Source organism: Mauremys mutica, chromosome 2, assembly GCF_020497125.1.
Source record: "Mauremys mutica isolate MM-2020 ecotype Southern chromosome 2, ASM2049712v1, whole genome shotgun sequence".
In the NCBI taxonomy this organism is placed as follows: Eukaryota; Metazoa; Chordata; order Testudines; family Geoemydidae; genus Mauremys; species Mauremys mutica.
The window spans coordinates 293,481,267-293,509,174 of NC_059073.1; the positions used below are offsets into that span (position 1 = coordinate 293,481,267).

A 27,908-nucleotide genomic window follows, 5' to 3' on the forward strand; every position below is an offset into this window, starting at 1 on the left:
CATTAGCGGGTAGGCTGGGTCCCCGAGGATCACTGTAGGCATCTGCACATCCCCAACATTTATTTTGTAGTCTGGGAAGAAACTACCTTCCTGCAGGCGTCTAAACAGACCAGAGTTCTTGAACACACGCGCGTCATGAACCTTGCCCGGCCACCCGACGTTGATGTTGGTAAACCGTCCCCTATGGTCCACGAGTGCTTGCAGCACCATGGAAAAGTAGCCCTTGCGGTTTATATACTGGCTGGCCTGGTGGGCCGGTCCCAGGATAGGAATGTGAGTCCCATCTATAGCCCCACCGCAGTTTGGGAATCCCATTGCGGCGAAGCCATCTATGACAACCTGTACGTTTCCCAGGGTCACCACCTTCGAGAGCAGGAGATCAACGATTGCGTTGGCTACTTGCATCACAGCAAGCCCCACGGTAGATTTGCCCACACCAAAGTGGTTCGCTACTGAGCGGTAGCTGTCTGGCGTTGCAAGTTTCCAGAGGGCTATGGCCACTCGCTTCTGCACAGTCAGGGCTGCTCGCATCCGGGTGTCCTTGCGCGTCAGAGCAGGGGCCAGCAAGTCACACAGTTCAAGGAAAGTGCCCTTACGCATCCTGAAGTTTCGCAGCCACTGTGATTCATCCCAGACCTGCAGCACTATGCGGTCCCACCAGTCCGTGCTTGTTTCCCGGGCCCAGAATCGACGTCCCATAGCATGAACATGACCCATTGCCACCATGATCTCCACGGCACGGCGTACCGTGCTTTCTGAGAGGTCTGTGCCACTCTGAGACTTCATGTCCTCACCACGCTGCCGTTGCCTTCTCGACCGATTTCTCAACATCTCACTGTGGAAGAGGTGTTCGATAAGGTGCGAGGAGTTGACAACGGCCATAAGTGCAGCGATGATCGCAGCGGGCTCCATGGTCGCAGTGGAGTGCTGTGGCGTCCGCGCTGTCACTTATAACAGGAAAAGTGCGCGAACTGATTTCCCGCCGGCGGGAGTGACGGTTGAATGATGACAGTTACCCAAAACCACCCTCGACACAGTTTCCCTCCCCCCCCAGCATGCATTGGTGGGAAATCCCAGCATTCCGATGGGCGGCGGGTAGTGCGGGAACTGTGGGATAGCTTCCCACAGTGCACCGCTTCAAAAGTCGACGCTTCGCCCGTTACTGTGGACTCGCACAGTCGAATTACTGTATTTATTATGGATACACAACTTCGACTACATTAGGTCGATTCCAGAAATTCGAATTAAGATGAATCGAAATAGTCTTGTAGTGTAGACGTACCCCTAGACTCCACAATATTGCTTCAGTTTGCAGTAGTAAGAGCAGCATCTCCTAAACCTCCTGATCCTGACCTCATGCAGGAGGGACAAGAGTGCAAGAGGCAATGAATAAGAAGATACCTATACTGCAAGAAGGGCTTCCCATGGTGTGGGTGAAAGATCAAAGTCAGAGGATAGGAGTACAAGAGAGGAGAAATTGGGTAAGATGAAGCAGGGAGAAGAGACGGAGGAGGTGAGACAGCAAAGGGGAAGTGAGTAGAAATGAAGGAAACAATAAACAAAGGATGATTAGGATGGACACTTGGCTACTCTGATGAACACCATAATTCTTAGCTCCATCTAGTGAAGCATGTAGGTTGCATAAAGATATGATTTTACAAAAGACAGACAAGAGTAGATCTTAATTCAAGTTCCGCTAAGCAGAAAGGTGGTGGACTCAGATTCTGCACGCATTCAAAACACAAATCACAGTTAAAGTGGCATTTTACTGCTGACTATCTGAGTTAAGAACTAGATTGAGCCAACCAAAGAATCACAGAAATGTAAGAATGAAAAGAACTTTAATTATCCGGGGTAAAATTTTCAGAAGCACTCAAGTCCCACTGACTGTCAATGAGACTTAGGTTTTAAGTGTCTAAGTCACTTTTAAAAATGGAAGTAAGGCACATTTCCCCCCACACACATGAATACTGCCTGTAATTTCCCCTCCCCACCCCTCCTCCCCCCAATTCTGTTTTAAATAGATTGATGCACTTAATAAATCTAGAGCTTAACACTAGGGTAGCTTTTGCTTTTACGCTTCTACTTTGATCTGGCAGCCTTCTAATCTGGTCCAGCTGATGACCATCTCTATGGCACAATGAGCTACCAAGTTCTATTTTAACAAGCTTTTTACCCTTGAGGGACTACCTGTCATTAAAACTCTTGAAAAGTACACCAGCATAAACCAGTTCAAAGGATTTGCATTAGAAGGAACAAGGAGAGAACACTTCATAGCCAAGGTCTTCAGTCTGACAAGTCATGAATTAAATTAGCATTTCCTAAAGTGTGGGGCACACCTCCTGGGGACGGGGTCCAGAAGATGTGTAGAATCATAGAATATCAGGGTTGGAAAGGACCTCAGGAGGTCATCTAGTCCAACCCCCTGCTCAAAGCAGGACTAATTCCCAACTAAATCATCCCAGCCACGGCTTTGTCAAGCCTGACCTTAAAAACCTCTAAGGAAGGAGATTCCGCCACCTCCCTAGGTAACTCATTCCAGTGCTTCACCACCCTCCTAGTGAAAAAGTTTTTCCTAATATCCAACCTGAACCTCCCCCACTGCAACTTGAGATCATTGCTCCTTGTTCTGTCATCTGCTACCATTGAGAACAGTCTAGATCCACCCTCTTTGGAACACCTTTTCAAGTAGTTGAAAGCAGCTATCAAAAGCCCCCTCATTTTTCTCTTCTGCAAACTAAACAATCCCAGTTCCTCGGCCTTTCCTAATAAGTCATGTGCTCCAGCCCCCTAATCACTTTTGTTGCCCTCCGCTGGACTCTTTCCAATTTTTCCACATCCTTCTTGTAGTGTGAGGCCCAAAACTGGACACAGTATCCAGATGAGGCCTCACCAATGTCGAATAGAGGGGAATGATCACGTCCCTCAATCTGCTGGCAATGCCCCTACTTATACAGCCCAAAATGCCATTAGCCTTCTTGGCAACAAGGGCACACTGTCGTAACTTAAGATGGGTAAGCCTCTAGCAACATATAGCAGGGCTGAAGAGTTGCATGATTGGTTTCATTTTCTTGAAATGGGGGGCTCAGCTTTCAAATGTTTGAGAAACACATTTTTACTATTTTTTAAAAAGTAAAATATTAGTAATGGAGCAAAGTTTATAGTCTCTGCATGTAATTAGATTCCAGCTTAAATGTACTTAGTTGTTTGAAACGCTTGGTTTTTAAACTCTGGGTATGTCTTCACTGTCCAGTTAACTTAGGTGATCAGCCCCTGAGTCTGAGCACCCAGCTTAGACTAGTCCTAGGAAGCCACTGCAAAACTATACCAGAGTTACTATGTCCTGACTGGTGTTGATAACAACTATGTTTTTCTAGGACTTCTGGGGGCACATCCATGGTTCTCTGTGCTGCAGTAAATGGAGCTACTCTAATTCTCTCCCAGTGAATTGTGGGAGAATGACTCTCTCCTGGGCACACTGGAAGAACTGTGGAAAGGCACTGCACAACTAAAGCACTTGAGTGTTTTAGTCTGCATCCTCACTACAAAGTTGGAAAATTACCAGCCTGAATAAAAGCCTCACTCATGGGTTAGCCTACAGCCCCAAACGGGCCCGCTAGCTCAGACTGAAAGTGCTAGTAAACTGGGGTCAGAAGTTTTTTTGTGCAGATGGGAGGGGCACTAAAAGCAACACTCAAATAAGAGCCCAGGTTAACTCTGCAGTGAAGGCATACCGTTTGTGTCACTCAAACCCATCTCATCATTTCATCAGCCACACAAAGGTAGTCCTTTGACTCATTTCCTTGACAATATCAGAAAAAGAGCTCAGACACTAAAAATTAGTGCTCCCTTGTATACTGGCTATTTGCCTTCTGTGAATGAAAGGGATTTTTGTTACAATAGGTCATGCCACTTGCATCGTGGCTGAAAAGACTATTGAAAACAAGCCATATTGTGCATTTAAGTGACACATAGAATAACCCGCAAGATATTCTAAGACATAACTAGACTGCAGCACAAAAGCAACTGCTAAAAGTTTACCATTGACCCTTATGTACTTGAAAAATCAGTGTACAGAGGCTTTCTTCAAATACACCACCCTGCACAAGTCTCTGCTTCTGTTTACAAGCCAGTAAGACAACTCCAGTCTCCTTGTTTCATATTCAGTCAGTTACACAGAGCACCAGCTGATACCCAACACTGACTTTTACTCCTCCCTTCACCTCCTCTATTTTGCTATCATTAGTGTTAATCCCAAATTCAGTTATGTGCTCTTCTTTTCCAGACAAATTCTAGATGCTAGATAGGGTCAACAAGTTAAATTTACTAATTTAAAAAAGCAAGGGCAACTCTTTCCTGGTTACTCTTAAGGATTTGGAACTTAAGGAAAAATTGACATCAAATCCCAGCCAGGTTTGGGAGGATAGCTGGATATATGGCTTCCCTTTGTAAATTATGCAAAGGAGTCAAGTAATTCATTTGCATCTGGGAAGATTTCACATATTATAGTTATCTAAAATCCTTCCACAGACTTGCACTCTATCCTAAAGCGTATTGTTTGATCAGAATCTTCTTTAAATTGAAAATTAAGATGTTTTGCCTTGTCCTTACTTAGGTTATTTCTAGTTTATAAAACTATACTGAATTTTAGTCTGTATGTACAGATTAAATATACTGGTTTGCGGAAAGATGGAGAAGAAAAGGATGCATAACCATGATAATATTATGTAGCATGCTTATGGATTTGAGAAGAGATTTTATGATCAGAGAGAATTCTTATTTTATACTTTGTAGGCCAGGAGAATTTAAAATTATACTGTGTATGTATTTTTGGTTGTGTCACCTTTCCTTAATCTTTTAAAAATTGATATCAGCTAATCAGGAATAAGACTTTTGTTTGGGGGAAGCACAGTTAATTAGTTCAGTTCATGAAGTCAAGATAAATTGACAAACTTCTTCTGAAATGGTCCAAAAATCTGCCCAAGGGAAATTTCAACACGAAATAGAAAAAAAAATACGTTTGCAATTTTTGTTTCCATTTTCCAAATAGCTTGCTCTACTGCATTTCAATTCAACTTGGATAATGAACAGTTGATCATTTTCACAATTGTTTAATTTTACTTATAGACCCACAGACTTTAAGACCAGAAGAGATCATTATGATCATCTAGTCCAGGGATTGGTAACCTTTGGCACGCAGCCTGTCAGGGAAATCCGGTGGTGGGCCGGGACAGTTTGTTTACCTGCAGCGTCCACAGGTTTGGCCAATCACAGCTCCCACTGGCCACAGTTTGCCGTTCCAGACCAATGGGGGCTGCGGGACATGGCAACCAGCACATCCCTCGGCCCATGCTGCTTCCCGACCCACCAGCACATTTCCCTGATGGGCCGTGTGCCAAAGTCTAGTCTAACCCTCTGCACATCACAAGCCACGGAACCTCACCCACCACTCCTGTAAGAGGACCATAACTTCTGGATGACTTAGTGAAGTTCTCAAATCTTAATTGAAAGATTTCAAGTTACAGTGAATCCACCATCTACTCTAGTTCAATCAGCAAATGACCCATGCTGTAGAGAAAGGCAAAAAGCCCCCAGGGTCTCTGCCAATCTAACCTAGGGAAAAATTCTTTCCTGACCCCAATTCTTTTCCCGACCCAAAGCATATGGGCAAGATCTACCACCAGACACGTGGGAAGGAATTATCTATAGTAACTTAGAGCCCTCACCATCTATCCCCTCCATAAGCTTATTAAGATCAGTTTTGAAGCCAGTTATGTTCTTTTGTCTCCACTGCTTGGAGCAGTCTGCTCCCCTTGGAAGGCTATTCCAGAATTTCACTCCTCTAATAGTTAGAAACCTTCATTTAATTTCAATCCTCAACTTGTTGATGGCCAGTTTATATCCATTTGTTGTTGTGCCAACACTGGCCCTTAATTTAAATAACTTCCCTCCCTCCCCAGTGTTTACTATTGTGGAATTAGAGAAAGAACTGACAGGGATTTGAAGGGGATTTCAAATCCATGCAGTCTCCTTATGTGAGCAAGAGTTAGGCTAGCTGTAACCCTAATAACACGAGATTTGTAGAAGTGAGGATTGTGTGAGGCGAGTGGTAAAGAACTGTGTGAGAAGTTGTTGCAACCTTGTGTTAGGTAAGTATGGAATGTAGACTATCGTCTAAATTGGTGAGAAAAATAAGATACCAGGACAACATATGTATAAACAAAATGCAGCTGTCACCATTATTGTATGTAACAAAAGGAATAAATGCTTGCTGTAATTGTTTACCTAGAGAGAGAGCCCTGTTTAGCTCTCTCCCTCCACGCAATTGCTAGAGATAATACAGTATCTGACTTGCTGCACCCAACCTGAGAGTGAGAACTCTGTTTTGTTCTGACACTCTCCATAAATACATCAAAGGGATAATCATATCTCCCTTCAACCTTTGTTTTGTTAGGCTAAACAAGCCAAGCTCCTTAAATCTTGTCTGGTAAGGTAGGTTTTGCATTCCTCTGATCAACCTAGTAACCTGTCTCTCCACCCCTTCCTATTTGAATTCATCTTTCTTAAACATGGGAGACCATAATTACACACAGTATTCAGATGAAGTTTCACCAGTGCCTTATATAACTGTAACAATACTTCCCTATCTCTACTGGAAATACTTCACCTGATGCATCCTAGGATCACATTAGCCTTTTTCACGGCCGTATCACATTGGCAGTTCATAGCCATCCTGTGATCAACCAATACACCCAGGTCTTTCTCCTCTTCTGTCACTTCCAACTGATACATCCCCAACTTATAGCAAAACTTCTTGTTGTTAATCCCTAAATGCATGACCCTGCACTTTGCATAATTAAATTTCATCTCATTTATATTACTCCAGTTTTTAAGATTGTTCAATCTTTGTGTGTGATATTCCTGTCCTCCTCCATATTGGCCAATACCTCCCAACTTTGTGTCATCTGCAAATTTTATTAGCAAACTCCCACTTTTTGTGCTAAAGTCATGAATGAAAACAAGTAAAATTGGTCCCAAAACTGATCCTTGAGGAATTCCACTAGTAACCACCTCCAGTCTAACAGTTCACCTTTCAGCATGACCCACTGTAGCCTCCTCGTTAACCAGTTTCTTACAAGAATTGAAAGATGGGTATTAACCCCCATCTTCTCCAACTTAACTAATAATATCCCATGTGGAACTGTATCAAATGCTTTACTGAAATTCAGGCAGTTCAAATCTACTACATTTTCTTTGTCTAGAAAATTGGTCATCTTCTCAAAGAAAGACCAGATTGGTCTTGTACAATCTACTTTTGTAAAACCATGTTGTATTTTATCCCAATTACCATTTACCTCTATGTCCTAAACTACTCTCTCTTCCAAAATTTTGTTCTAAGACTTTGCATACAACTGAGGTCCAACTAATGGATCTGTAGTTTCCTGGATAACTCCTTCTTCCACCCCCCGGCTTTCTTAAATATAGGTATTATATTTGCAATTCTCCAGTCATGAGGTATGACCTGTGAGTTTAGAGAGTCATTAAAAATTCTTGCTATTTGGCTTGTGACTTCAGTCGATAGCTCCTTTAATATTTTGTATGGAGATTATCTCTGACCCGTGATTTGGTCCCATTAAACTGAGAGTTTGACTTCCACCTCAGATACGGTAATTTCTGTTGCCACATCCTTGTTCCCATTAGCCACCCTGCCACTGTTCCCAAGCTCCTCATTACTCTTATTAAAATCTGAGGCGAAGTATTTGTTTAGGTGTTGGGCCATACCTAGATTATCTTTAATCTCCATGCCCCTTTCTCAGTGTTTAGTGGTCCTGCTTCTTTTTTTTAATATATGGCTAAAGAACCTTTTACTATTGGTTTTAACTTCCTTTGCAAGGTCCAACTATGCTTGGCTTTTAACAGTTCTCATTTTTTTCTTAAACCTTCTGACCTCCAAGAGGTAGCTCACCTTGCTGATCCATCTCTTCTTCCATTGCTTGTAGGGTTTCTGCTTTCCCTCTTTCAATTTTCAGCATCTATATTCCCACTCACTAGCACAAGGATGCAATATTTGGGATCCAAACTTTGCAGAGTGTTTAAATTCCATCAAGAATTGTTTTCAGCGGAATTTCAAAAGTTTTTATGGACACACTTATGCCAATCTCAGGTTTTGTTAAAAAAAAAAGACGCTAAACTTAAATGTTACGTTGATGAGGTCTAACAATGAATCTAATTTAATGAACAGACCAAAGAATTGAAAACTTTGGATAGCATGCATGTGCACACATTGATCATCAATTCCTACAGTGTATAAATGTATATATGGGCTTTTACTCCCATTTGCATTTTCTTCAGCAGCAAAATTCAGCCAGGTCCAGCATTATATATTTTGAAACTTTAAAATGTTAATTTTATATTCAGTCCATCCTCAACCATTTAATTTGATTACATCAGTACCTCAGAATGAGATTAGATAGAATGAAGTTTGCCATTAAAGTCTGATTCTGGAAATTAAAACTGTTGCAGTCAGCATATTTGGCTACAAAAATAAGGCAAATTATACACAAATTATATATTAGCAATAACAAATAGGTCTCAGACTTCAGGGACAAAAAAAGGCAGAGTATAAAATCCATCAAAACCAAACAGCTAAATAGTTTCTCAATTGAAAGAGCCTTTGGGACACAGGGGAGGGAAAGTAGTTAAAAGTTCTCACAAAAGTCAAGTTGTATTAAAGCCAAGTACTATTTACATAATAAGTGTCTCCCAGTTCCACATGAGAGCATCTTGTCTGTGGGCTGCAGTATAAACAGAACTAATCTGATCTAAGTAAACCATGCCATCTGTGAAATGGTGTTACAGGAAGATAATCAGTGGGCATCCACTCAGCACAGAGGAGCACAAGATGGTGAGCAGTGCTTTCATTAAGATAGATGGGAGAGCAAATCAGCTACAGCAAGAACATTTCCCTCAACAGCTACAAACTGTATTCCTCCCACTCCCTAGATGCAGCTTCTTTAATCATAGAAAACTGACAAAGAAAATGATTGAAGAACCCTGGAAGACAAAGAGATGGTCTTAACTAATGGTCCCACAGCAGGAACATTTTGGGGGGCAGAGGGAGGGCAGCTATAAATTCTGGTAAGCAACTCCAGACTTTAAAATCTAGATCTTGGAGCAGCACCCATATTTCACCTACAAATAGCTAAGACAATAAAGTCAATTTTTATACTACAGTATGCTAATTACAGTTAGGAATAAACTAGAGCTGAATTTATGCTTTAGTTCAGGATTGTCAAACATCCAAACTGATGTATGTGTGAGACTTGGACTTGCATAGCACATTCAGATTCTATAGGATCTAACCCTTCATTTAAAATGAGATTATATTTTGCCCTCACTATTGCAAAGATTACACTTGGTTCACATTTTCAAAGTTAACAATGCAACATTATCTTCCAGAGTCTACACATAGCCTGAAATGATGACTGATGAGATGTGAATTCCCCCATTCCCCATTAACCTCACTAGGTTGTTAAAGCTAAAGCCCAAATATGATACTAAAACATCAGCACTATTTCACAGCTCACCATTTTAGCAGAAAAATGGAGACAAGATTGGAAGCACAGGGAAGAAAGGAGGAGAGATATGAACAATATAAAAAGAGGAGAAGCAGGGAAAAAAGAGAAACTAAGGACAAAAATAGTGCTGGTGCACCAGCAGGATATTATTTTCGCTCTGATTGACACTGAATGTGAAAGTCAGGCAACATTATTTATTCAGTACCTTAAAATTAATTATTAGACAAAATAAAATCCATATTTCACCCTAAAATATTGTGCAAACACCAGTGACATGAGTAGATCAGCTGTAGATTAAGGTTTTGTCTACACTGGACTTTCTTCATCAAAACTTTTGTCACTCAGGGATGGGGGGGGGGAACCACCCCTGAACAACAAAAGTTTTAACAATGAAAAGCACCAGTGTGGATAGCGCTTTGTCAGCGTAAGCCGCACTCCTGTCAACAAAATTACCGCCCCTCATTGGGGGTGGTTTTATTTTGTCGCGCAGCTACATTGTTTACCTTATAACAACACGGCAGCAGAGGCACAGCCGCGCCATTGTAAAGTGCACAGTGTAGATATAGCCCAGGGGTTCTCAAATTGGGGGTCGGGACCCCTCAGAGGGTCGTGAGGTTATTACAGGGGGGGTCGTGAGCTGTCAGCCTCCACCCCAAACCCTGCTTTGCATCCACCATTTATAATGGTGTTAAATATATATAAAAAGGTGTTTTTAATTTATAAGGGGGGAGGTCACACTCAGAGGCTTGGTATTTGAAAGGGGTCACCAGTACAAAAGTCTGAGAACCACTGATAAAGCCTAAGGATAGTATGCAATCCTAAATTTATACTCCAGTGCAATGGACCATAATTAAGAATGAAATACAGGTCTCTCCACAAAATGAATGTGACACTTGTGCTGTAGTTGCTACCAACTGGCTTTCCAGTGCTTAGTTGACAGTGGCTACTGGAATATAACTATGAGAGAAGCTTACAGTTTTGCTTTTGTAATGCCAGTGTGCCAGGTTCTTCAAAATCTCTGCTGTGACATCATGGTAGGGGAAGCCTCTACTTTTGTCTGGAGTGCAGGGCTTTTCAGACTACTACAAGCACAAGGCTTCCTGTGAGAAGTAAACCTTTGAAAAAATAAAGCATGAGAGGAGCGGAGACTTTGTCTTGGCATTATCTATTGAAAAATTCTTTAAAATTAAAATAAACTAGCTGGTCAAATATTCCACCTCCCCAAACAAAAAAGTGACAGCCAACTATAGAGATAAGACCCACAGATTTATTGGTTACCAGAACCTTTAGAGCTTCAAACTTGACAGATACATTATCCTGAAGGAGTAATGCAGTCATTTCATCTTATTTAAAGAAACAGTTTTAGGGAAATAAAAAGTTAATGTTTAGAACAATGCACAGAACATTATTATCCTTAATGACTTTACTACTTCTCTTCCATTGCTCAAAGCCACTCCCTTATTTGAATCCCTGCTGTGTATTCCTCACACCTTTCATGTCAAGTTCAAGTTTCTCATTCATCTACCTGCGAACCTGTCAATCTTTGCTCACTTCCACCTGCTGCCTACACTCCGCCTTGGTTGCCCTCCTAAAAATAAACACACTTTTTGTAACTTCACAATGCCATTTTTGGGCTTTCTTCCATCCACACCTTATGCTTGCAAATCCCCTATAGAAAGAAAATCTCAGTGTTTCAACAGTAAGTCAGCCACAGAATTTTAAAGATCTGCAATGCTTTGAAGTCATACTTTTATCTGGTGCTACTAAACAGTACTGTTCAAGTCTTATTTACAAGTTAAGATCTTTGGAGCAGGAACCACATTTTCCTCACTCATAGTAATTGAGTTATTGAGTTTTGTGGGGTGGTTTTAAATGTTTATAGAAGACTGATCAGAGACATTTGGAAGTCAAGGAATGGGGACAGCAGAGAAACAGTATAATAGGGCAGATGGGACATCAAAACATATTGGATGAGGCAGATGCAGAACCAGCAAAGGGAGTGGCAGGAAAGAAGCGGCAGGAAGAGGATGGAAGAGCAGATCCTGCAGCACAGGAATGGGTCATGATAGCAGAAGAAGCAAACAGATGATTTAAACCAGTCTTTGTTGAACTTGTGAAGTGCCCTGCATGGATGCAGTACAATGTTCATGTGACAGTCTGTATCCCTACGCTCACCCTTTTTATAAGACTATGATGGATTTTGTACAATGTCTTGTAAGGTGGTATTTGAAAACTCATAATTTGCTGATCGTTATTGTCCTGGTAAAATGTGAGGCAACGTTATATATAAAGTTATAAGATTTTACTGTATGATATGACTGCGACATATTCCAAGTCTGCAAAAGCAGGCACAAACCAGTTCCTTGGAGACAAAAGGCAAACTGATGCCTCAACCAGGTGTCACCAAAACCAAATCACCTGATCAACAAAACTATCACCTGGGTAAGCGACCATTCTTCGGCAAGAAAAAGGGTGTGAGAGAAATTTACATTTTCACAAAGGAAAACCTTAAGATTCTCATCTGCACAGATTTCCTGTCTCCTGAACCCTAGCTGGAGATGATTCTCAAAGGAAAATGAGAACTATAAGAAAAGGGGAACAGATGCCCCAAAAAACTTCCTCCTTTCTCTCTGCTCACAGCATCAACAATCTTTGTCTTTCAGGTATAATACTGAACTTGTGGAGGGGTCCTGGCTGAAAGAAATCCAGCCAGACTGCTATAAGCACATGGTGGGAGAAACCTTTATTTGAATTCATTTAGCTTGTTATGTGTTAGTTTGTGTTTTACTTTTCATTTCTTTGTAACCAATTCTGACTTATGCCTCACTACTTGTAATCACTCAAAAATCTTTCTGTAGTTAATAAACTTGTCTAAATCAGTGTTCTTGGACTGAAATGTTTGGGGAAACTCCATTTGAGATAATAAGATTTGTACATATGATTTTCTATTAATGAAATGACAGACTTCATATGAGCTTATATTGTCCATGAGGGTGCTAGGCAATATAAGATGCACATTCCTGGGGGAAAGTCTCAGACTAGGAGCTTGAGGGTGTCACCCTGCAATGTAATTCATGAGTGGCTGATTATAGCACTCGTACACTATAATTGGGAGTGATTTACATGCTGACAGATGTGTGTGAGCAGACCAGGAGTGGTTGCTCTCACAGCAAAGCAGTGTAAGAAGCACCCCAGATTGGGAAATTGAGGGGACACAGCTGTCTATCCATCAGATTGGGCCTTGGGTAATGTCACAGTTAACAAGTATGGTTATACCTGTAATAAGCAATAATTGTTTTCATGTTCAATGCAATTTATAATCATTAACTAATCAATTGTTAAATGTTCCCTCACCACAAGTGATCCTAGCAGACTTTATAATTCAGAAGAGAGAGCAAATTAGTAGGCAGGGAATATAAGAATTGCCAGATTGGACCAGAGTAGCAGTTTATCCTTTACAGTCTGCAGCAGTAGACAATATAAGATCCAATGGCAGGCTCAAGAATCCCTGTAACAGACAGCCGCAGAATAATGTGCCTATTGGGGAAATTCCTATGTAATCTCTTCAGTTAGTAATAAGTGAGCAAATTAACTTAGAGTGAGAGAAAATTACCAAACTTGAAAACGCAAAAGGTTAAGTTATGGTCCCCCTCTCCCACCTCAAGGGAGACCATAATCATTTTGCTTTACTATTTGGTCACAGCAGCAGCAGGAACCATACAGAAGTATTCACCATAAAAGAGATCACACATGAATAGTTAACGCATAACAGTCTACAGTTTTTGCAAAATCTATATACATTTTTCCTACTGTTGAATTCAATGTTTTGTCTGTTAAGTGATGACATAATGCAAGACTACAGTATATTTTAATTGCCACACCAACACAGCTAATGTCTGCTGAAAAACACCAAACCCCAGAAGCCGATCTACAGGTTACTGGGCACATGTATTTGGTTTCTCAGCATCCTGCATGCTCCACACATTATATTTTTCACATCAGAAAATTTGTTCCAAACAGTAGTTTAATCACCAAACCTAAGAATATGTGCTAAGCACACAACCATTCTGATCTTCAGGTGAGCTGTAGGTTCAAACCTGAACAGTGAATTCACAAGTCTGAAATTAGGTTGGAGGGAAAGCAAATAAACCAGAGTTAAATCAAACACTGTTAACACAGATATACAAGTTTAGAAATCCTGTCATTCACCAATGCAAGCTACTAAGAGGGTCACGACAGGACAAACGTGTAATCCCCAGTGTGACACTTGATCCTATTGTCCTGTGTACTGTGATGAATCCTGATGGCTTAAAACAAAAAAAAATGCACTTTACCCAAAGGATGAGTAAAACTCCAGCAATTCATCCCTCAAGGCACAAGCAGAAACAAAGCAGTGCAATCTATCAGGCAGGACATTTCCAAAATGCTGGTATCCTAAGAAAGACTATCAGACAAAATGGATATAGGAATAAAAATATATGTTTAATGCAAGATTATAGGTTTTGTTTTAATTCTCAGCACAGAAGATCAGATTCTGAACAAATAATCATACCAGATGAAATATCATAAGGTATCCAAAAGTCAGAGAACACTTTCATTAATTATTCATTTTTCAAGTTTAAGAAAGCAGCTTTGGTTACTGACATCATACTGCAATGTCATACATTGTACCATCTGGTGAATATACCAGCAACAAACATTGTGCTGTAATGATGCATGACATTTTCTTATAATGCCTTTAAATTAAAAATTCTGCATTTGTTTTTAACCAATGACACAGAAATATATTTCCTGATTGTGTTGAATGGCTGGAAACATCTTAATGCTGTGAGTACTATGGAACTGGTTTAAGTTTCTTGAGCTACTTTCTGCCCACCTCAGCAGGAACATGAATGCTCAACTCAAAAGCACCAATTGGTGCTGTTATCAAATGTTTCCTAAGAAGCATAAAACCCATCCTTGAATGCTTCCTTTTACATCCCAAGTTTCCCTTTCAGAGGTTTATCATCAGAGGTTTTTTTAAAGCAATATCAAGGAAAACATTATCAAGTGTAAGTTACAATCAAAATATAAATAACTATTGATGCATGACTCTAAAATTACCAGATACCATCCTTAAAATTGTACCCACTTTTACAGGAGATGTTCCCATGAAGATCACCAAATAATCTATTTGATCTACTGCTGGATATAGAATTGCAACTTGAAAAAATCCACTTGTGCCCCTGGTGAGTAAGAGAGCTTAAGTCCTTTCTAACCAAATTAAGCTTTCCTTTTAAGAATTGAAATTTCTAGATGGTTTGACTGATGAGAGAACTTTCACAATGTGATCCTCTTCTTGTCAGTCTTCCCAAGACTAAAGAGCTTCAGGGCCTCTGCGGCTACTGGTAGCTTTCCTAAACTACAGCAAAGTGAAGACAAGACTTTGGTTGCTTTCATCATTGCTAATCAGAAAGCTCTAGGCAGAAGTGAAACAGACAAGAAACAACTGTTTGCAATGTTGTTGTAGCCATGTTGGTCCCAGGATATTAGAGACACAAGATAGGAAAGGTGATATATTTTACTGGACCAATTTCTGTTGGTGAGAGAGACAAGCTTTCGAGCTACAGAGAAAACCTGAAGAAGAGCTCTGTGTAGCTCGAAAGATGGTCTCTCACACCAACAGAAGTTGATCCAAAAGGTGTACCTCATCCACCTTGTCTTTCTAAGATTTATAACGGTTTTACTTTAATTTCCCTAATACCAACAAATACTGAAGCAATTATCTGATAAGGACCACCCAAAGAAGACTGAGGGGAGGTGGGAAGGGGATAAGAGAATATTGGAGCTCACCGTTTACAAAGCAGATAGGTTATTTAGGGTGGGTAGAGTATTAACGATCACTACATACACACAAGATGTTCTGGGAAGGGACTGCACTAGGGAAGTTTTACTAAGATTTATCACTTAATTGAACACTGGTGGAACTGAAATTGTTCTTCACGTTGGGAGACCTAGTAAAGACAGACTACTAGCTACAGGAGTTTTAAATACCACGATAAACATACCTTCTAAAAGCAGGGTTAGATTATGGCATTTAAAATGCTGGTAATGGACAGCTGCCCGTCTACTGTAGTGCTCCCAACGGTTCTAACACCGGTGGAGCAGAAATAGTGTTAACAATGATAACATTTCACAAGATTTCTCAACTATAAACAAGGCTAAAAAAATTCTTCCTTCCAGAAGGCGGGTGGGGGCGGGAGGGGAGAAGAGAGAGAGAGAGAGAGTGTGTGTGTGTGTGTGTGTGTGGAGCAGGGATTCAAAGCAGACTCCTAATAGCCAGAGGCTGAAGAAAAATAGAACCATCTAGGGCAAGGGTGGACATACTACGGCCCGCAGGCTGGATCCAGCCCACCAGGGCTTTGGATCCGGCCCACAGGATTGCCACCCCCTGGCACCGCAGGCCCCATGCTGCTCCCGGAAGCAGCCGGCACCACGGCCCTGCGGGTGAGGGGCAGCAGAGGGCTCCACACGCTGCCATCACCTACAGGCACAGCCCCACACAGCTCCCATTGCTGGGAATGGGGAACCACGGCCAATGGGAACTTCGGGGGAGGTACCCACAGGTGAGGGCAGTCCACAGAGCTCTCTCCCCCGCCCCCAGGGGCCGCAGGGACATGGTGCCAGCCGCTTCTGGGAGTGGCACGGGGCCAAGGCAGGCAGGGAGTCTGCCTTAGCCCTGCTGCGCACCGCTGCCACCCCGGAGCTGCTCAAGGTAAGCAGCGCCGGGCCAGAGCCGGCATCCCGAACCCCTCCTGCATCCCAACCCCCTGCCCTGAGACCCCTGCCGCACCCCAACTCCCTGCCCTCCGCCCCCAGCCCCTTCCCGCACTCAATACCTCTCCCTCCACCCCTGCTCCAGCCCTACATTCATGGCCCTGCATGCAATTTCCCCAACCAGATGTGGCCCTTGGGCCAAAAAATTTGCCCAAAAAATTTGCCCACCCCTGATCTAGGGACTTCAGGTTCACCATCTCCTGGGGGATCGGTCTTTTCACTGAGGCACTGCCTTTCAATCTCATTGGAACTCTGCCACTTCACCCTTGGTTAGTAACGTTAGTCCTTCAGCTAGAAGTTCTGGTAATTTTTTCAAGTGTTAATGCTTTATACTTCTATTATTTATTCATAGCATTTAAATGTGTTATTCTCCTTGAAGAACATGCACACAGCCATGTTACCTATGCTGAAGGGCTTATGATCTCATAGAAGACATGGCACAATAAGTGAAAACTACAAATAGATGGGGAAATGAAGGATACATGCACGATGTCTTCTTCCAGAGAATTTAAAGTATTTCATAAACATCAATTAAGCTATATGCAGATGCTCTAGCCCCCTCAATTTAAAGTTCAAAATTCAGCAGAGAAAAAAGCAAAAGCTAAACATGCTCAGAAAGTACATCCCCAGCACCAGAGGATTTCCACCAATAGGAATGGACTAATATCTGGTACTTTAGCACTTCAGGAGTCATAATTCAAGTGTTTGTAAACATGCTTTGAAATTCATCTGATAAAAGATTCCAGATTAAAGTAAGTGTCAACACTCTAACTTCAGCTGAAAGCTACTTTCCAGGATAAGGTAGCACTAATGCAATTTCACAAAAGAAACAGTGACTCACTCCCAGACAAAAATATGTTGGAAATATATGACCTAATCATATTCAGAAATAAATCTGCTCCCTCCCCGCCCCCAAAAAAAGGCAATTTAAAATACATGATATATGTTATCTAACAATCAATTTATGAAAAGGGGTAGCTTTTGGACTTCGGTAGATACAAAACGACAGCTATGAGCTTAAATTTCTGTTCCAATTAGTCCTTGCCAAAACATAATTAGCATGTCTGGCTGCATGTAGTTCAGTCAGCCTCAGTTAAAAGTTAGGCATCTTCCCATAGGACTACAGCTACATGTGATCCAGCCCCCTCAGGCCATTTTAGCTCTGCCCATTAAGTCAGTGCCAGGAGTGATCTGACAGAGGGAAACAGATGCCATTTCACCACGTGCAGTCTGAAGGATGCATGGGGGCGTTAAAATTAAAATGTCAGTATTTGCTAGTGATGAAATATTCACAAAGTATTGGCACTTGGCTGACTAGCCAGATCAGCCTACTGCGTATTCAAGTGGATTCCTGACAGCTTTGCTAAGGATGCTCTATCTACACACAGCTAGTTTTAAAAACTGATGTTAAGACTGCCAGCAAACAACCTGCTATAGAAGTTGTCTGTTGTGATCATCTTTTTTTTTATTTATATAATGACAACTGAAATAAACGCCTGTCTATATGGGACACCAACCTAATGAACTAGGAGTAGCAGCTGTATGTGGAGATAATCATGACAAGATACAGGGGATACAGACACTGTGGTTGATCCTGCACAGTACAGGCACTGAGTGTTCCACACATGATATAGTCACAAGGTGAAAAGGAATGAACAGTTCAAGAATGGCAGGGAAGCCAGATTCCACACTGCTGCCTGGCCAGCAAGCATTCTTGCGCAGCAGCAGAAAGCTTAAAGGTGGTGGGGGTGGGGGGTGGCGCAGAGATATGTAGTTAATCTCCTCATTAGCATGATCAGAATTATGCTTAAGTCCATACTAGGATATTCCCATTTTCTACCCATGCTCTACTCCTTTTTCACCCCGGGTACTTGCCAGTATAAGAATAAGCATACATGAGGCTTGACACATGCCACCCAGTGCAGAGTACTATTCCTAGTACTTTGCCTTATTTGTACCTGCACAAAGCCCTACACGCACAGCAGTACAAACAACCTTCCAAATGTTACTCCTAGAGAAGTTCTGAGTCAAAAAAATTGAAACTTCTGCACACATTTTAAAATTCAGCAAAATTCTGCTCTGGCTTTCAGTCCCGCTGCACGCAGGGCTGAAATTTGTGATTTCCGCCAAAATGCTTCCTTTTGATGGAAATCACAAATTCTGCATGAAAAAATAAAATTCTGCAGGGAACATTAATTCTGCACAAATTCTGCACTGCGCAGTGGTGCAGAATTTCCCCTCCAGTAAAATGTGAACTAATGAAGTGTGTGCCATCTTTCAAACGATGCAGATAGCTTCAATGCCTCTGCTGATGCTCATACTAGTCATTCTTCCAATCAGCAGCCAAGTGGTACTAACAAAGCTAGTCAAGTTTTACTACTACTACTAAGAACCCTACAGACAGCAATAAAATTGATAAAGAATGTCAGTTTTACTCTGCTGTTCCTTAGGAAAGCTCTGCTAACATCAGTCGCAGATACTAGAACTATTCAATAGGAATGAGACTCAAAGCAGAAATTCAGGGGTTTAGAATAGCAGAGCCCTCCCCCATGTGATAACCATGAAGCTCAGGACTCAGGGAGACGGAAAAGGAAAGCCTTCTCCTTTCCAGTCAGGTAGGACAAAATCTGTTAGTAACCCAACTAGAGAGAGCATGATACAAAAGATGGACCTGACCAATTGATCAGAATACAGCATGGTTGTAGAACAAAAGAAGAAGTTACTGAGCTTTGCTCATGGAACCCTCATTCGTCTTTCGTTTGTCTTTAATCTAGCTAGTGGATTGACCCGCTGGATCTCATATGTCTAGTACATTTTTCAACCCCTAATTTAAGCACCCTATTGTGAACTGTGCAAACTTGCAGGACACAAAACCATATGAAGATACACACAATTCATAGTCCTACTCAGAGTCAGCTTAGGACAAATCCTGATCAGGACTTCTTTTTGTTTTTGCACTCCATAATACAATTCTGACATATGAAAAATCTGAATTATTTTTAGAGTTTAAATGCCATTTATGCACACTAACAACATCTGTCCATAATCCTTTGACCTAAAATTCCAGAGCAACCAAGCTTGCAAATATCCAAGGGCTCAGGGACCAGATTCATACTTCTCCAGACTGCTCCTAAATTCTAACATTGTAACTTCAAATACCATAAGAAGGTTTCAGCATGGTAGGCGTGTTAGTCTGTATCAGCAAAAAACCACAAGGTGTACTTGTGGCACCTTAGAGACTAAGGCCTGGTCTACACTAAGGGGAGGGGGTTGAACTAAGGTACGCAACTTCAGCTACGCGAATAGCGTATATTCCCGTAGCTGAAGTCGAACTACCTTAGTTCGAGCTACTCACCCATCCAGACGCCGCGGGATCGAAGTCTGCAGCTCCCCCGTCGACTCCGCCACCGCCGTTCGCGGTGGTGGAGTTCCGGAGTCGACGGGAGCGCGTTCGGAGTTCGAACTATCGCGTCTACATTAGACGCGATAGTTCCAACTCCGAGAAGTCGAACTCTACGCGCCGACCCGGCGGGTAAGTATAGACCTACCCTAACAAATTTTATTTGGGCATAAGCTTTCGTGGGATAAAACCCATGCATATAATGAAGTGGATTTTAGCCCACGAAAGCTTATGCCCAAAAAAATTTGTTAGTCTCTAAGGTGCCAAAAGTACTCCTCATCGTTTCTCCATAAGCAGTTTACTATGCTGTTGTGGGCCAAAATGCATTATTCACACTGCTGCAGAATTAACATTTGCAGAATATCCAGGAATTGATTTCACTGACCTTTTCTTCCCACTGAAGAATTCTTTTGTACATGCACACCACTGTGTATCAGGGCATGGCACAGGCTTCTAAACTGTGGAAGTCTGAAGATATTTGGAACAATGGGAACACAGTTTCAGTCTTTGTCTATTACAATAAACTACCTATAAAAACTACTCAAACTTACTGTCCTCCATTCAACATAGCTATTGGTGAGCACTTGCACCCTTTAAAATCCTGCTGTCAATGCCCACAGCCACCTATCTGGCAGGACATTAATTACCCTTCTCTTCCTCTGAGGCTTTCCTATTTCAAATGCAATTTTTGCTGGGTCTTGAGCTACCATCACCATCACAATGCTATACTGCCATCTTCACCCACACAGTCCAAGTACCCTGCTCTTTCATCATCTATTGCTGAAGGTTAATTAAATTATACTTCAAACAAGAATGTCAGCTCAAGACCACTAGCACAAGCACCCAGGAGGGAGTAAACCTCAGAACATTAGTACACATGATCTTTTGATAAGTAAAACAAATTAAAATATTCCCATCTACACATGCGATTCTCAAGAGTAGGATGTGTGACTTTTTCTTCCAGTCTAAGTTTGAAGTAGCACAATACATTTTAAATGTCTTTCCAATAAGACCATAAAGGCCAAACTAATGCACAAACATACCATAAGTAACCACTACTTTCATTTTAATTATACATGATTGAATGTATCTTGACAGATTTATTCACTGTCTGACCAGTGGTTTCCCTTAGTCATAAGTCTGGTATATTCCATCAGAATAAGGAAATCTGTACATCAATACTAATAGTATGTAAATACGGAGGGTTCAGTGCTAGAACTGCATTTACTAGCCTATGTTACTAGTAAAAGATTTATTGCATGGGAAGCAAGCTCAAGAATAGCACAACTGAGTTACTGTCAACAGTAGCTTTTTTTTACTAGTACTAATGAGCCTAAATTAAAACTCTGGTCCTAAACCTCACAGAAATCCAGATCTGATTTTGTGGCTCAGGTCCATCTACTTCTGGAGAGAGAGGTAACCACTAGGATACCATGGGGGTTGGAACCTCAAATATAATTATAGCTTTGTTCAATAAAATTAAGGCTGTGTCAGCACTTTTCTTACAAACCCCAGAAAGAATATATAACTCATCTGTTTAAACTGAGAATTTGCCAGCCTGAAATCATCTTAAGGATACAGATTAAGATTCATATTTTTAAAGAATGCCTCTATATTTGAGTTACTGGCAGTCTCTCAGATTATCAACTGACATTTTTTAAATGTACGCTGTTAACTTTTTGCAGCTGCATTCAGCTTGCTCAATTAAAATAAAATTAAAAATAAACCATTTCCACTGAAGTGTGTTTGGTTTTAATTTCATACAATTTTTCAGTTGATCAGTCTGGCTTTTTTTTTTTTTTTTAAATAAAACCGTACTTAACAAAATCAAAGCTTACATTGATCTAATGGTGTCCCTAAAACCAGAGGGCAAATGGTTGTTTTCTTCAAAACAATGTTAAAACTGAACTATTTGGCTTTCTTATAAAATGGTTACATATATGGAATGCATTTAACATGCATATAAACCAAAACCAATTGCAAAATTTTGTCTGAAAGTTTAGACTATAGGAAAGTAAGACATTATAGTACATCTACTGGCCTCTCTCCTTTACTTCAACATATGTCCACAATGAACATTTGCACCCACAGAGATGAAATAGCTACAAAGATGCATTTACCGACAACAAAACACACACTGAAGTCATACAGTTTCCTGTTTCCAACAACCAAATGATATGGTCCATTAAAATAAGTCTTCAGGTAGCTCACTGGACTTCCATGAAGTAAGGGGCACATCCTGAGATGGTGAGCATCCGCAAATCCCATGGAATAGTTGTGGTGTTCGGCACTCCTTGAAATCAAGCCCAGCACCAGTCTGCATGCTGCAGGTCAATGATCTGAACCAATTACTATTAGCAGGAAGGAATTAATCAGGTAAAGTTAGATTTTAAAGCTTCAAAGAGTAGCTATCAGCATCATATAAGTGTGTAAACTTAAAAATTCTATTTTTCTTGAAAGACCAAAGTGACTGAATCCTTCTCTAATGCTGTTAGCGGGGAGGAAATCCACACCAATAAAATAAATAAAAATAAATAATTTGAGATATACCTATCTCATAGAACTAGAAGGGACCCTGAAAGGCCATTGAGTCCAGCCCCCTGCCTTTACTAGCAGGACTAAGTACTGATTTTGCCCCAGATCTCTAAGTGGCCCCCTCAAGGATTGAACTCACAACCCTGAGTTTCACAGGCCAATGCTCAAACCACTGAGCTATCCCTCCCCCCGAAGTGGGAAGACTGTTGTCAGGGTGAGCATTGACTATCCTGACCTTCATCTGTCTGGGCCCTGAAACTTCTTTGAATTTGATATTTCCACTGATGTCACTTTAGTAGATACATATTAAACAAGAAATTTAAGTGATAATATCAATGTCCTTCTGCTTCTGAGGAAATAAATCAAATTCCTAACTATCCTGCCTTTGAGCTCATCATTTATCACAAGAAAATCTGATTATTTCCAAAGAAAACAAAGGAGCAATAATATTATTGCTATTATAATACAAGTTTAATTAAGTGGATTTAAACTGAAAAACCCCATATGCCCTGATCTGAGTAGACCACAGAGCCTGGGATCCTTCATTGTGTCTGTAGACATGTGGGTAATTGAGACCCTCCAGAATGGTCAGAAAGTTCTCATTTATATTTTCTAAAATGATTCAAGTAATTTTACTACAAAAAAAATGTAATTGCAACCCTACATCCTGATTGACCAAGTAGCCACTGGTATTATGACTGGCAGCATTACTAAAATTTGAGACTTTGCAATGACCAACAATAAATTATAATTCAAAAGGACTTGGATTTTGCAAGCAAGAGAAAACTACTCTGCAAAGTAAATCAGAATAAGATGGTAATATACCAAAATGTTACCCCAGCACACAGTAAGTGGAACATACAAGCCATAATCAACAGGAAAGGAATTTAACAGTTGTAAAATCCTTCAAGCCATCAGCACAGTACTTAGCAGCAGTTTGAAAACAAAAGGGACACCAATAATATGTCTACACAGCAATTAAAAACCCACAGCTGGTCCATGTTGAGCTCAAGCTGCAAAATGGCGGTGGAGACATTCAGGCTGGAGCCCAAGCTCTGGTATCCCAGGAGAGGGGGAAGGTCGTAGAGCCAGGGTTCTAGCCTAAGCCCAAACACCTACACCTCGATTTTACAGCCCCACAGGCTGAATCAGCTGACACAGACCAGCCACAGGTGTTTAACTGCAGTGTAGACATACCCTAAGACTGCATCAGACAAGGTTACCTGCTGGTCACTGCAAGAACAAGGTGTAAGGGAGGGAGAGAGGAGAGGTCACTAATCCCCGCAAAGTTAAGCCTTAAAGGAAAAACAAGTGGTTTTCAACACGGAATATTTAAACAGTATCTCACTGAAAACACACTGCTTAGATCTTTAGACACTGTTCAGCATTAGCCTCCTTTTCACAGGAAGAATATAATTGTCCAGGATTGTGCAATACAGGTATCCAGGAGGATTCCATGTTTAAAAATCTCTCTCATGAAGAAAAGTACAAAGTGAACTTGTTCTTCCTGGAAAAGATGACCAAGGTGTTCTCCTAATAGGACAGGGGTGAGCAAACTACGGCCCGCAGGCTGGATCCGGCCCCTCAGGGTTTTGAATCCGGGCCATGAGATTGCCACCCCTATGGCGCTGCAGGCCCCGCACCGCTCCCGGTAGCAGCCAGCACCAAGTCCCTGTGGCCTGGGAGGAGGGGCCTCCACACACTCCCTCCACCTGTGGGTTCCACACCTGAAGCTCCCATTGGCTGCGGTTCCCCGTTCCCGGCCAATGGGAGCGGGGGGGGGGGGGAGAGGCGGTGCCTTCAGGCAAGGGCAGTGCACAGAGCCCTCTGCTCCCCCCATCCTCCAGGGGCTGCAGGGACATGGTTCCGGCCACTTCCAGGAGCAGTGCCACTGCCACCCTAAAGCCACTCCAAGTAAGTGGTGCCAGGCAGGAGCCCACACCCAAACCCCTGCCCTGAGCCCCCAGCACACCCCACCTGCACCCCAACCCCCTGCCCTGAGCCCCCTCTTGCACTCCACACCCACTGCCTTGAGCCCCCTCATACACTCCACACCCCTCCTCCACCCCAACCCCTTGCCCTGAGCCCCTTCCTGCACACTGCACCCACTTCCACACCCCGCACTCCCTCCTGCACCCCTGCCCCAGCCCTACATTCATGCCTAGCATGCAATTTCCACACCCAGATGTGGCCCTCAGGCCGAAAAGTTTGCCTATCCCTGTAATAGGAGCTTAGACATCCATAAACAGAACTGATAAAGTGAAATTAAGAATATTACAATGGTGATGGGGTTTAAAAGCTAAGGAAGGTTTATCAGAAAGTTGGGCTAAAATATTAATTCAGCTTTAATAGGCTTAATCAGGGCATGAATGAGACAGAAAGAGAGACTGAACATTACAATGACAAAGCATACTGTCAGGATCAAGATACACCTAATGAGGAATACGTTTATTCAGAGTGGACTTTTCCTATCCAACAACTCCGTGGCACTTGTTTCTAAACTTACCAATGACAGTGCTATACAGCGTCATAGCAAACACTCATTTAATACTGAAAATATGACAACTGTTCCTTCTAAATCAATGTGCTCAACTTGAAACTAGGCCTAATTTATATAAATAGCTTGGCGTTTGAATCTCTATGCCGATGACTGGGCAGTGTTACCGTATAGGCCTAGCGTCTGCTGTATCCACTCAGCTTACCACACCCATCTCATCAAGCTGCAAGCAAGCAGCAGCTCTGCAAATGCTTATCCTTGCTGTGTTACTGAATTACAGCACAAATATCCCCTGATGCAATGCCACAACCATCCTTGTAAAGTAGGGAAGGAGACCAGCCAGCCAGGATTGTAGCAAGGAAGCAGAGGGGAACCACATTATAAAATGCTTCAAGAGGACCAGATGAGAAGACCTGACACATGTAATACTGTATTAGACCAAACACATATGTGTTTCTGTGAGTTTGAGGGCGGGTGGGGGGAGGAGAGAGAGGATTTCATGAAAATGCTGTTTAAAATAAAACTACAGTAACAGCAAAGATATTACTAGGAACATAGCCTCTTCCCTCCAATGCAACAAAACCTTTGCCAGCAGCTCCCACTTCCTCTGGGATGACCCAGACACAAATTCCCCCACCTCCCTTGCTCAAGACAGATGCTGCAGGATGTTCCTCCTCCCACCCCAACTTTGAATTTCCTGTCACTTTTATACGTGCCAATTATTGCAGCCCATCACACCCCTGCTACAAAATACTGTTGATTACCACAAATTAAATTAACCCCCATAATGTTCCAGTTTGTTGCACTGAACAGGATTCTGCCACCTCACCAGCCTGTGATTTATAATTCAACTCCCATTCCCATAAAAGGCATAAAATGCCCCATATCCCTTAATTTGAAGAAAAATGCATTACTGGGGGTTGGGGGAGAGGGCGATTAAGGAGAAGTTTGAGTGTTCTGGTTGAGGGAGGAAAGGGATGAGATTCAGAGCTCTGAAGTGAGATTTTGGGAAGTTCTGGCTGGGGAAATTTTGAGTTTATTTATTCAGTTGTGCCCTTCCCCCAGTAGAAAACCCACTAAGCCTATAGCAAGCAAAGGTTTGTGGTCCCAACTCTGTCCCTCTCTTTACCCGACCATCCCAGGGCTGACCGGAGGCTAAAGCCCCAGATCACTAGGGGTCAGCACACGCTGGGAAGTGGGGCAAAGGGTCTGGTTAGCTCAGTGTAGCCCCCCCAAGAACCCCCTTACTGACACTGATATGGCAGCCACTGCCAGCAGAGAGAAAGCTGCCTAAGGGATGGAGCTAGGCAATGACTCAGGCTCCTGGGCAGGGCAAGGAAGAGGGGTGTCATCCCCCCCCGCGTCTGGGGATGGGGTGTTTAACCACTTCACCCCGTCCACAGACTCGGCTGGGAACGTCTCCCATCCTGCACCCAGAGAAATAATCAACCCTCACAGCCACCCTAATTCTGCAACTAACTCCCGGTGGGCACCCTCACCGCTGCCCCCACCCCGGGAACCCGCCCCACCCTCCTCGCTCCCAGGACCCCACCCTCACCGCTGCCCCCCGCCTCCCAGGGCCCTGCCCCAAGAGCTCCCCACCCCCTCGCCCCGGAGTCCCAGCAGCTCCTCCAGGGCCCTGCTCCCCCCTCACACCCCCACGAGCCCTTCCCCGCACGGCGGGCCCACGGCTCCGCCCCGCCCCTGGGGTCCCCCTCACACCCCCCCTGCCCCGGGGACCCTCCCAGCTCGCGCTGCCTGCGCCGCGCGGAGGCGCTTACCGAGAGGGATGGCGGTTGCGAGCTGCTTGAGCCGCCTGATGAGTGTCACTCTCCCTGTGGGCCCGGCCGGGAGGGGGAGGGGACGGGTAGTACCCGCAACTAGGCGCCGCCGACCTCACGCTGAGTAACCTAGCCCGCTGACACAAAGGGCGGGACCTCTGCGCCCAGCCAATCCCTGAGCAGCGAGCTCGCGCTCGGCCAATCCTGGGGAGCGCGGGAGGCGGAGGGTGGGGCCGGCCACGGAGGAGCTGAGGCGGCGCTGGGACAACAGGGCAGCAAGCTGGGGTGAAGTGTAGCATGTGGGCTGCGGGGAGGGGGCTATGTTAGAGCCAGGCCCCGAAGGGAGATTTCAAGGGGGAGGGGTCTCGGGGGTCTGGAGGGCGTTGGCTGAGGGGAGGGGCCTGGGGAGAGGATGGGGGCGGGGGATCTGGCTGGAGAGGCTGGGCTGCAATACAGAAGTGAGGCTGGCAGGGAGGGGGGTGATTTTTTTTACTGGTAAGAGTTACACTGGTATAAACCCTAGTGTGGATGCAGTTGTACTGGTGTAAAGGTGCCTTATAGCTATAGCTTATTCCCCTTTCCAAACCGAAATAAGCTATACCAGTATAAACACTGTTATACCTGTATAACACCATCCACACAAGGAGCATCATCATGCTAGGCTAGTTAAAGCGATAAAACTTTCTGGTATAGACAAGGGTCCCAGGTTTTGGGAATAGGGCATGGGGAGCAAAAATAGAAGCCATGGGGATATAGGGGCAGGATAGGGCTACCTCTTGCCTATGTTTTCCCAGCATTGTCTCTTTTTTAAGTAGCTGTGCCAGGAAATCTGTAAGGGTGCTCAGTACACACTCCAGCTGTCAGGTTTTATAGGCTCAGGCTCATCCCTAATAGCCTGGGTTTTTGTACATCAGAGGTGGCAACATGAGGGCAGGGAGAGATCTCCGGGGCTGGGGGATATGGGGGTGGAAGGGGAGAGAAGATGGGGGCTAGGGTGCTTGGGGAGATTGTGGGCAGGGGTTTCATCAGTAAAAAAAGGGAATGGCTAATCTCTCAGGGAGTATAGATGATGGACCTCATTAGGTGATATTAAAGGACAGGGAGGGGGCATGTCTCACTAAAATGGCTGGCCCCAATTTTGAGGAGGGGAGGAGGTCGTCTCTTACCATCAGGATGGCTTAACAACAGCCTGTTATCATGAGTCGTTGACTGGCCTTTCAGTGCTAGAAGCATGAGCCTCCATCCACTTGAGCTAAATAACACAAGAACAAGGGGACAGTCAATTAAATTAAAAGATGGCA

The 27,908-nt window shown here is 43.1% G+C and overlaps 1 protein-coding gene across 1 annotated transcript in view; it reads right to left on the reverse strand.

Moving 5' to 3' along the window:
* Positions 1–26,756, reverse strand: part of MAP4 (microtubule associated protein 4) — a 268,981-nt gene extending 242,225 nt beyond the window's left edge. The window contains exon 1 of the mRNA XM_045004160.1: positions 26,608–26,756. The gene's annotated coding sequence lies outside the window, so the exon portion shown is untranslated. The remainder of the gene's footprint in view (positions 1–26,607) is intronic.
* Positions 26,757–27,908: the final 1,152 nt, after the last annotated feature.